The sequence below is a fragment of the Meriones unguiculatus genome, chromosome 4 (assembly GCF_030254825.1).
Source record: "Meriones unguiculatus strain TT.TT164.6M chromosome 4, Bangor_MerUng_6.1, whole genome shotgun sequence".
NCBI lineage: Eukaryota > Metazoa > Chordata > Mammalia > Rodentia > Muridae > Meriones > Meriones unguiculatus.
Window position 1 is genome coordinate 133,108,277 of NC_083352.1, and position 9,270 is coordinate 133,117,546.

A 9,270-nucleotide genomic window follows, 5' to 3' on the forward strand; every position below is an offset into this window, starting at 1 on the left:
GCCATGGAAACCCTACTGCTTCATGGAGAAGTAGAGGTTTATATCTGGATGAGGCTCAACTAGATCCTAATGCGTCCAGGAGTAGTCACATAGGACAAACCTCAGGACACCCTGAGAAGAATCCATACATTTTCCATGGCTATATACTACAAGGACCCTTAACATTTTTTTAGATGCTTTAAGACTTTAATGTTCCTCATATACTCAACTAAAAAACACTAACAACACATGGAAACCTCAGCAAAGATTTGGAATGTACAGTGTTGCCCTGGTCAAACTATGAACCAGCCATGTTAACACAACTCACAGGGAAGAAGGGTAACTTAGTTTTGTTTCATAGCCTCACTGGAAAGCAAAACCAACCATTTCTTCTACTTGTGGCAAGGCAAGGAAAACTGAATCATGGAACTTCTAGATCTTTCTCATGAAGCAGCTTTAAAACAGGGTAGGTGAAAGGGTGCAGCTGTCGATAGCAGAGGACAGCCATGTACAATGTCATGGGGCTGAGCAAACTCTAAAAGCCTCTGCAGAACTGTTTCATTAGCAATATAAAAGCACAACTATAAACCATACGGTATTAAAAAATTCCTACTCTATAAACACTCATCTAGTGTGTCACTTTTATCTCTTTTTGAGAATAGCAGTGTCCAGATGCAAAATGCTCACAAGATTCGCTGTTGACTTTAACTAACAGCTGCAGAACCCCGCAGTCTCATCGCTGTCCAGCACACAGGGCTTCCCAACTGCCTTGTGATATGCTCCTGTGAACCCAAAAATAACTAACTGGAACTGGCAGAACAAAGTCCAAGGCAAGTCCTATGGTCCACCTAGAGAAAGGAGCAGCAAAGATAAGAAGCTTAACTTGTTAGGAAAGCAACAGGAAGGCTTTTTAAGTGCCTACAGTTCAAGTAAAAATGAAGGCGGCCATTAGCCAGTGGTCTCATGAGCTCTACAGAGCCCTAGATGTTCAGTCATTATTCTTTGAAAAAAAGTCTGTAATAAGCATGTATTTGCAAAACTCCATGTCTGCTAAGTTTCTGTAGCCAACCCCAAGTGACTCTAAACTCTGCATGTTGTTCCAGGCACAGTGTGGCTGGTCCTGTTCACAGCTCATGCTTCTCCAGAGTTCTTCATGAAGGCAGCCAACTTCTCAACACCTTCCATGTGACAGCATTATACAGAGAGGCATGGTTGCCTCCCACTGAGCTGTGACCCTTCAAGGAGATCATGTTCAGTTCCACCGCATTGTTAAGAAATAGTTTTTCCAAAGCTTCATCTCCTTTAGTATTGCCAATGCAAAAGGAAAGGAAACATCATCCTGCTTTTGCTCTGGTGTTCCACTGGACACACATAAAATCTTTGAGAATTATTAATAATCTCATAAATCATTTGGGATTTGATGGAGCTGAGCTTCTCCATGGCTTCGGCCCCTCCATTGTTCTCGGACCATGCGTATTCCAAGACCATGCCCATGACGTAGATGCTGAGACATAGAGGTATGTTACACAAAGAGTTTTTGCCGGCCTGTACCTTGAATTCAATGACTGAAGGACATTCTCTGAGGGCAAACCCCAGCAGCTCATCATGGACAATCACCACCATCACCTCAGCAGAGCCAGCCTTCTTCTGAGTACCAGAGAAATTCACACCAAACTTGGAAACATCCACCAGCCTAGATAAGAAGTTCGAAGACATGTCACAGGCCAGCACTGCTCCCTTGATGTCTGGTATAAAGCTGACCCTTAAATTTTTAAGCCTAGAGCTATGTGTGGCCACTGTCTTCTAAGGAAGTCCAAGCATTAGGACAGGCCACATGCAGACATTGTGGTTGGTGGCTTTAGCTAAGATCCTAACCAACAGCTGGCATCAACAGCTTCAGGTGATTCCAGACACAGGCTTTCAGTTTGCCTAGACATAAATTCTTCCCAGCTAAGGACCACCACATGGCAGATAGAATCCACCCTCACTATAGCCTGTCTGGATTCTCTAGCCCTGCAATGAGTGAGCATGATAAGGGCTGAGTGACCCAGTGAAGCATTAGACTCTGCAGCTCCCTTTAGTCTCAACTATTTTTAAAGACTTATTCTTGATTTTAAATTGTGTATAGGCATGTATGTTGTGGGGTTATGTACACATGCATACAGGTACCTACAGAGGCCCAAGGCACCTGATCTCCTCGAAGCTGGAGTTACAGAAGGTCGTTAGCTGCTGAGTGTAGATTCTGGAAACCAAACTAGGGTCCTCTGCCAGAAAAGCAAATTCTCTGAAGTAATGAGCCATCTTTCCAGCCCCTGGTCATAACTACTTATTGCTCTGTAGGATGTGCCTGGCTCCATTCTGAGCATTGAGAGTATAAAGACGAAGGAGAAATAGGCCCTGTCTTTAATGATAAAGTCGTTTGGCCATGAAAGCAGCCACATCACACACAAGGATATGCTTACTGATGCTGTGTACACGGAATCCTGGCATAAGATCTGCTGAGATTGTGTTAAGAGGCCACACATGACCCTCCAACATCTGTCTCTTCTGGAATCCCTCACACAGTCCTTTAAATACAGCGTCTCCTGCTGCCCTCTTGACCCTTCCATCTATCCCTTACTCAGCCTTATTTCACCCATATCAAAGGTTCTCCCTCCCAAGTCTGCCGTCATACAGAACACTGATTTCATGCTCGCTTTTCCACCTGGGAACTTGTGAGCTTTCTCATTAGGAAATCATCACTGTATGGCTCACTCTTTATTCTCGGTGCCCAGTCCAGAGTTGGGGTATGATAGGCACTCGGTAAGTACCCACTGAAGGAAAGAGTTTGTAATGAATGAGCCCTTCCCCAAGCCCCAGCTCTGTCCTAATACATTCTAATCTTTTGGCCAAACCTAATTCTCTTCCTCATCCTTGCTTTTGCAAATTTTGCCTCCAAAGCCTCAGCATAGCTACTGACACCTACAGGACATCCCCAGTAAGCCGTGGCTTGTGCTTTGCCTAGGAGTAAAATATCCTCCATGAGCTCATATATTTGAACACTCAATCCCAAACTCATGGCCCTTTGAAGGTAGGTTGTGGAACCTACAAGGAGGAAGTGGAATCACTGGGCGATAGGTCTTATGGGGAACAGCCCAACCTATCTAAGCCCTTTGTGTTCCGGTCTGTGAGCTAACAGCCCCGCACCCCACACACTCCCCCACACACACCCCACACACTCCCCCCCCACCATGAACTAGAGCCAGTCCCACAACTGTGCCCCCACCCCTGAACTGTGAGCCAGAACAATCCTTCCTCTCTGGCAACAGTGAGAAACAACTAATGGCTTCCACTTGCTCCCCACTATCATTCACCTCTGATCTACCAGGCCTCCTCTGGAACTCCAGCATCGCCAGTCGCCAACATTACTTCCAGGCCATTTCATCCATGTAGGGATACACTGTAGTGAAGGAGTCAGCGGTGGGAAAGGAGAAAGGGGAAACGGTGACAGCCTATGGAGAACTTGTACAGCTGCCACAATTCCGGTCTTCCATCCTGAAGAAAAACACAGGCACCCAAAGACAGAGGAAAAATTTCATAAGATTTGACGAGATCGAATGATGTCATGCCACGGAAGAGTTTGCAGGATGACAGAAAGAATGTGTCCAGGGAGCTTAACATTTAGAATAAGGAAGAGAAGGAAGAGACAGGAAAGGTGTGATTATAGACACAGTGCTCTGCCTGCACGGGGTGGCTTCAGAGACAGTGTCCCTCAGGTTGTGGCATTTCCCTAGCAAACACAGAGACCATGGATTCTGTCTAAATATAGCCAGGAGGAGTCAACAGAATCAGTCAACAGTAGCATAGAAGGCTGCTTCACTGCTCATCACTGTTCAACCAGCTGATGCCACAATCCAGCGAAGAGCCGTTCTTGTGCCCAAAAGTCCAGCATTGACTACCAACGGCCAAGAGCACAAAACCAGAGGCAACACTGTCACCTCTTGGATTTTCCATTTCGCATGTATTTTCTCAAAATAGATCTTTGTTGGTGGAATAAAAGGCAAAGCTGGAATGTAAGACAAATCCATTGCAGGGAACTTACATTCCGTGGCCAACCACTGCTCTGGATTGAGAGCCTAGAGAAGGGCCTGTACACCATTTTTAGCAGGCCCTCTTGTACACTGAATTCTTTGCTGATACAAAACTTGTTTATGACCTTAAAAATACATCAGAAAGACCTGGGTTCAAATAGTAGCTCTGCCACTCAATAACTATGTGATTGGGCAAGTATATTAACCTCTTTGTGCCTCAATTTCTCATCTGTAAAATTGAGATAATAGAAGCTTTTCAAAAGGCAGTAAGAAGATTAAGATAAGGCATTCAGCAATGATTAGTTGGGCACTTACAATGTTCCAGTAACAATTTCTATGTGCTTAGCGGATCCTTTAATGAAGAAAGTAATACTTCTTGCTCTCATGGAACTCTATGCGGGTGTGGAGAGATTAAGAATCTGCAGAAAATCGAGCATGTAAATGAGCTAACATGGAGAAGGTGGCAATGATGCTGAAGATCTGCTATAAAGCAGGTGTAGTAGGAAAAGGATGGCCACAATGTCCCTTAGACACTCCTCTCAGTGAGAGGCAGGACCTAAGTCCTAGCCCCTGTCACAGGGCTCTCACTAAAGAAAACAGGAGACTGATGTTCTTGGAGCCTAAGTCATGGCCAGGAGACTTTTCAGCCTCTTTCTGGAGCTCTTGGAACATCCCTTCAGGAACCCCTGAGGTCCTATGTGGTAAGCCTGACTTCTCTATTCTACCATGTTGGGGAGACCACCTGAAGATCTCCGCTGTACCATCTGACTGAGCTGCGTCCTCCAGCCATCCCTGCCAGTGCTCAACAAATGGTGTAAGGCTGCTCCAGATCAGCCTACTCAGCGGCTAAATGATATGAATTGATGAATGCTCAACAGAAGACTAGCTGTGCTGAGTTTGGTCTCAACTGACCCATAAAATCATGAGATATAAACCGATTGTTGTTTTTAGCTCCTAAATTTCAGGATGATTTGTCACATAGCAGTAGGTGGTGATAAGAGAGCCTGCCGCTAGAGCCCAGAACACCCCCCAGGCCATCTGACACAGGGGAGTATCACATTCTATTATTATTTGTTATTCTTCATTACTATTTCAAAGCCACAGCTCTCATTTGGGGGGGAGCAGATTCTGCTCCTCTTTTGAGGGCTGGTACCCCAAAGAAGAAGATGCTGAGGGCCTCAAACTTCAAGACTGGTGAACAACAGAATCAAGGAAAGGCTTGGGGCCTATCAGCAGACATTGGCTGATGTACTTACTCTTTGCCATCAGACCTTACCCTCTTAGACCCCAGTGTTCACAGGCTCTTCTCAGAAGGGCAGAGAGGTTTCACAAGTAAGCATAATCCTGTATCACTCAGGAAAACAACTACAGTGCTCTCTCTCTTTATCCTCCATTTGGCACAGTTCCGATCCTATGAAAGAAATGCAACCTCCCAGGGTGGGGGCAGAAAACTGCCAAAATTTGCAGACCAGTAAATTCTAGAGGTTATTTTTTGAGTGAATAAAAAAAGCTATTATATTAAAATTGATAAACTCTTCCACACAAAGCAAAATCTTACTAAATTACCCACAGAGTTCAAATAGACAGGAAGTGAACTCAAGTAGGCATCCCAAGAAAAGGTTAAGAGTCATAGGATAGCAAAGGATATTTGTAAATGTGAATGGGATAAAAATGAAGAAAAATGTGAGAGGGGTTAATTTACAATATCCAGTGGAGAAGATGTGGTGGTGCATATCTGAAATTACAGCGTTGAAAAGCCTGAGGCAGAGGCATTGCAAATTCAAGGCTAGCTGGGCAACAGAGAAACTATTTCCAAAACATCTCTCTCTCTCTCTCTCTCTGTCTCTCTGTCTCTCTCTCTCTCTCTCTCTCTCTCTCTCTCTCTCTCTCTCTCTCTTTCACACACACACAATTCAGGATGAACAAGATTAGCACTTGTCTAGCATACACAAAGCCCTTAGTTTTATTCCCAGCAATAGAGGCAGAATGTAGGAAGGGAGGGAGAGAATTTATTATAATCTAGGTGAAGTAGCATTCATCTTTACTCCTAGGTGCTTTGGAGGCTAAAGCAAATTAATTGCCTAAGTCCAGGAGTTTAAGTCCGGCCTTGATAACCTAGCAACACAGCCAAGTGTTCTCTCTTGTGCTCTCTTTTTCGGAGACAGACAGACAGGTTATTGAGAATTACATGAATGTTTTACAATGTAGTTTTGATAAAGGATCCTTTTCCCCTGCTCCAGGTCAAGTAAACCATATGACTTCAGGTCCTTGTGATTGATGAGGCTGGAAATAATTCCAACAACATTTCTCAGGACCATCCCACCATCTAATGGCCAGTATTTCAATTGCAGGCAAAGTACCCCAGAGACTCTCCACCTTGTGAAGCTTGTGTGTATTCAAAAGTTAGGGTCATCACTGGAAAAACTGAAATAAATCCATGTGTACTGATCATCTATGATGGGCCCAGGAAGATGCTGAGGAACTATGGAGAAGGGAACTCCTTATTCTCAAAGGAGCTTGGCTGAAAAGCAGTAAATACATTAAGGAAAGATGATAATGGATACATGCCTTTAGAGTCTGCAGAAAGGAAATTTTACCCACAGTCAGCAACCAGATCCCTGGCTTAGTGGGTAAGAAAAGGGACAAAGGAACACAAGGTTACTTGGAAACCCAAATTGGTTCTGGTTCTGTCCCTTTGCTGGACTGTTATCTGAAGTTGGAGAAAGAAGGGAGAGAAAAAAGAAGGGACCAAGCTGAGCATTCTGCTTTTGAGTGTCTACTCTGTGCTGGGACTGCGGCAGATTTCATTTCATTTACCTTCCATAGCTACCACAAACAGACAGACAGACAGACAGACACACACACACACACACACACACACACACGCACAAAGATGCTACTTAACTTGGAGGTTAATATTAAGCATGGTTTCCTGAGTGTGGATCCTCATAAAATCCTAAGACCTGAAGGTCAAAGGTCCATGTCTTTCACTCTCTGACATGCCTCCGTGCTTAGCAAACTGACCCATGTGCTAATTCCAAAGCTATGTGACATTCGAGAGCGGTGTGTGCACATTGGTGCTTTCCCCATAGGTAAGTTGTTCCTTCTGGAGCTATCTGATGTGAAGGATATCCCATTTTTCTCTAAATCATGTCTTAGAGGTGGGACCATAGTTGCACCTGTGAGAAGCCCACTTAGACTCTGCATTGTTATAGCCACTGCTAAATTTCTGTGGCGACATGGTTATATGGAGCAGGAGAGAAGCAGAGCTTTGCAAGAATTTCTTTACAGTTTCTGAGCCAGAGAACTCAGTTCATCAGATAGAACTAACAGGCAGGTGTCACTTCACAGGCAGTGAGGGGGCAAGTAAGGGCGTAACTCCCACTCTGGATGTTTACAGTGCAGGGGAGAACACTACCTTCCAGCACCCCCAGGTGTTGCCTTCCTGGACACCATGGGTACCACCTCACAAGGGATGGGGAGCTGCCATTGCAGATGCCATTCACTAGAGTGGACTCTGTGCCAGGCAGGTTTCTCTGAAGAACAGGAACAGCCACAAGCATTGTATAACAGTGGGAATTTATTACAGGAGATGCTTACAAGGGTCAGACAGCTGAGAAGCCCCATAAATATTAGCGACTGTCCTGGTTACTGTTGTTTGCTGTTGCCCTGGTTGGTTGTTTTTTTTGGGGGGGGTTCTTTTTGTCAATTTTATATAAATGATGAAGTTATCTAGAAGAAGGGCTCTCAATTGGGAAAATGCCCTAATCTGGTTGCCTATGGCATTTTAACTAATGACTGATGTGGAAAGATGTAGCTCACTGTGGCTGGATCCATTCCCTGGGCAGGTGTTCCTGACCTGCACAATAATGCAGGCTGAGCAAGCCAGGGGAGCATATCAGTGACCACCTCCCCTCTATGCCCTCTGCTTCAGTTCCTACCTCCGGGTTCCTTACCCGGCTCCCTACCCTGACTTCCCTCTGTGGTGTGGTGTGGTGTGACTTGAAAGTCGTAAGCTGATGAAATGATTCCTTTTTCCCCAAGTTGCTGCTGGTCATGGTCTTCATCACAGCAATAGAAGCCTAAGACATCCCATGATTTAAAAAAAAACATTTGGCAAGGGAAAGCGTCCTCCTGCCTTCCATGTCTGGATCCCAGCCTGTCATCAGGAAGCCAACGCAAGAAAGCCAAGGCCTGGAGGTGGGAGAGGGCTGCTTGTTGGCTTGCTCCCCATGGCTTCCTCAGCCTGCTTTTTTGTTTTTAACTTAAGAATGTTTTTATTTTTGTTGTTTGACAGTTCCATGCAAACACATAAAGAACTTTGGGGCATTTTTAAAGATTAAAGTTGATAAAAAATAAAAGTGTAAGCTATGTAAAAATAAAACAGATGGTCTTCTTTCTATTTTTGTGATTATAATATAATTGCATCATTTCACCTTTCTTTTCTTCCTTCCACACAGACATACAATCCACTTGATCTGTATAAAGTTACATGAATATATATTTTTAGGGCTAACAATTTGGTTTTGGATAACTAATTGATGTGTTCTCCAGGGAAGACTATTTCTGCTGCTATCAGCATTCCTTAGTTGCCTGTTATTCTTTGAATATAGGTTTGAGGCCTCATGGGATTTCCCACATCCACTTTGGCACATCTATCAATGTTGTCCTTGTTCATCTCATGTTTAGACACTCATGTTGGTAAGGCTTTATGGATGGAGCTTCTGACATCACTGGAAGATACAGTCCCACAAGAAACTCCCTGCTCCTCTGTCTCTTACAATCTTTCAGCCCCCTCTTCCACAGTGTTCCTGAGACTTAGATGCAGGAGTTGTGCTGTAGCTGTTCCCCTGGGAGTGGGCTCCACGACAATGCATGTTGATTGGTTGTGGTTTTTAACCTGTGTCTGTTGCAAAGAAAAGTTTTCTTGTTGAGAGATGAGGGCTACATATATGTGTGGGTACAAGGACAAATATTAAGAATATAGTTAGGCATTATGTTTATTTAGTACAGGGGGATTTGCAAGTTCCCCTCCAAGATCCATGATTTCATTGGCCCTTGGTGGTTGGCTGTATTTCCAATACCAAGTATGATTTCCCTCTTAATGAGCCAGTCTTAATTAAGTCCAATTAGAGAGCTGTGGTTGCCACCAAGGATATGTGCCACTACTGCACCTTTGGTGTAATAGTGCCGTAAGGGTCATAATTGTGTTCACAGGTGG

General features: G+C 44.3%; 1 pseudogene; it reads right to left on the minus strand.

Annotated features, from left to right (window-relative positions):
* Positions 1-1,110: 1,110 nt before the first annotated feature.
* Positions 1,111-3,972, minus strand: LOC110552942 (phosphoserine aminotransferase-like; annotated as a pseudogene).
* Positions 3,973-9,270: the final 5,298 nt, after the last annotated feature.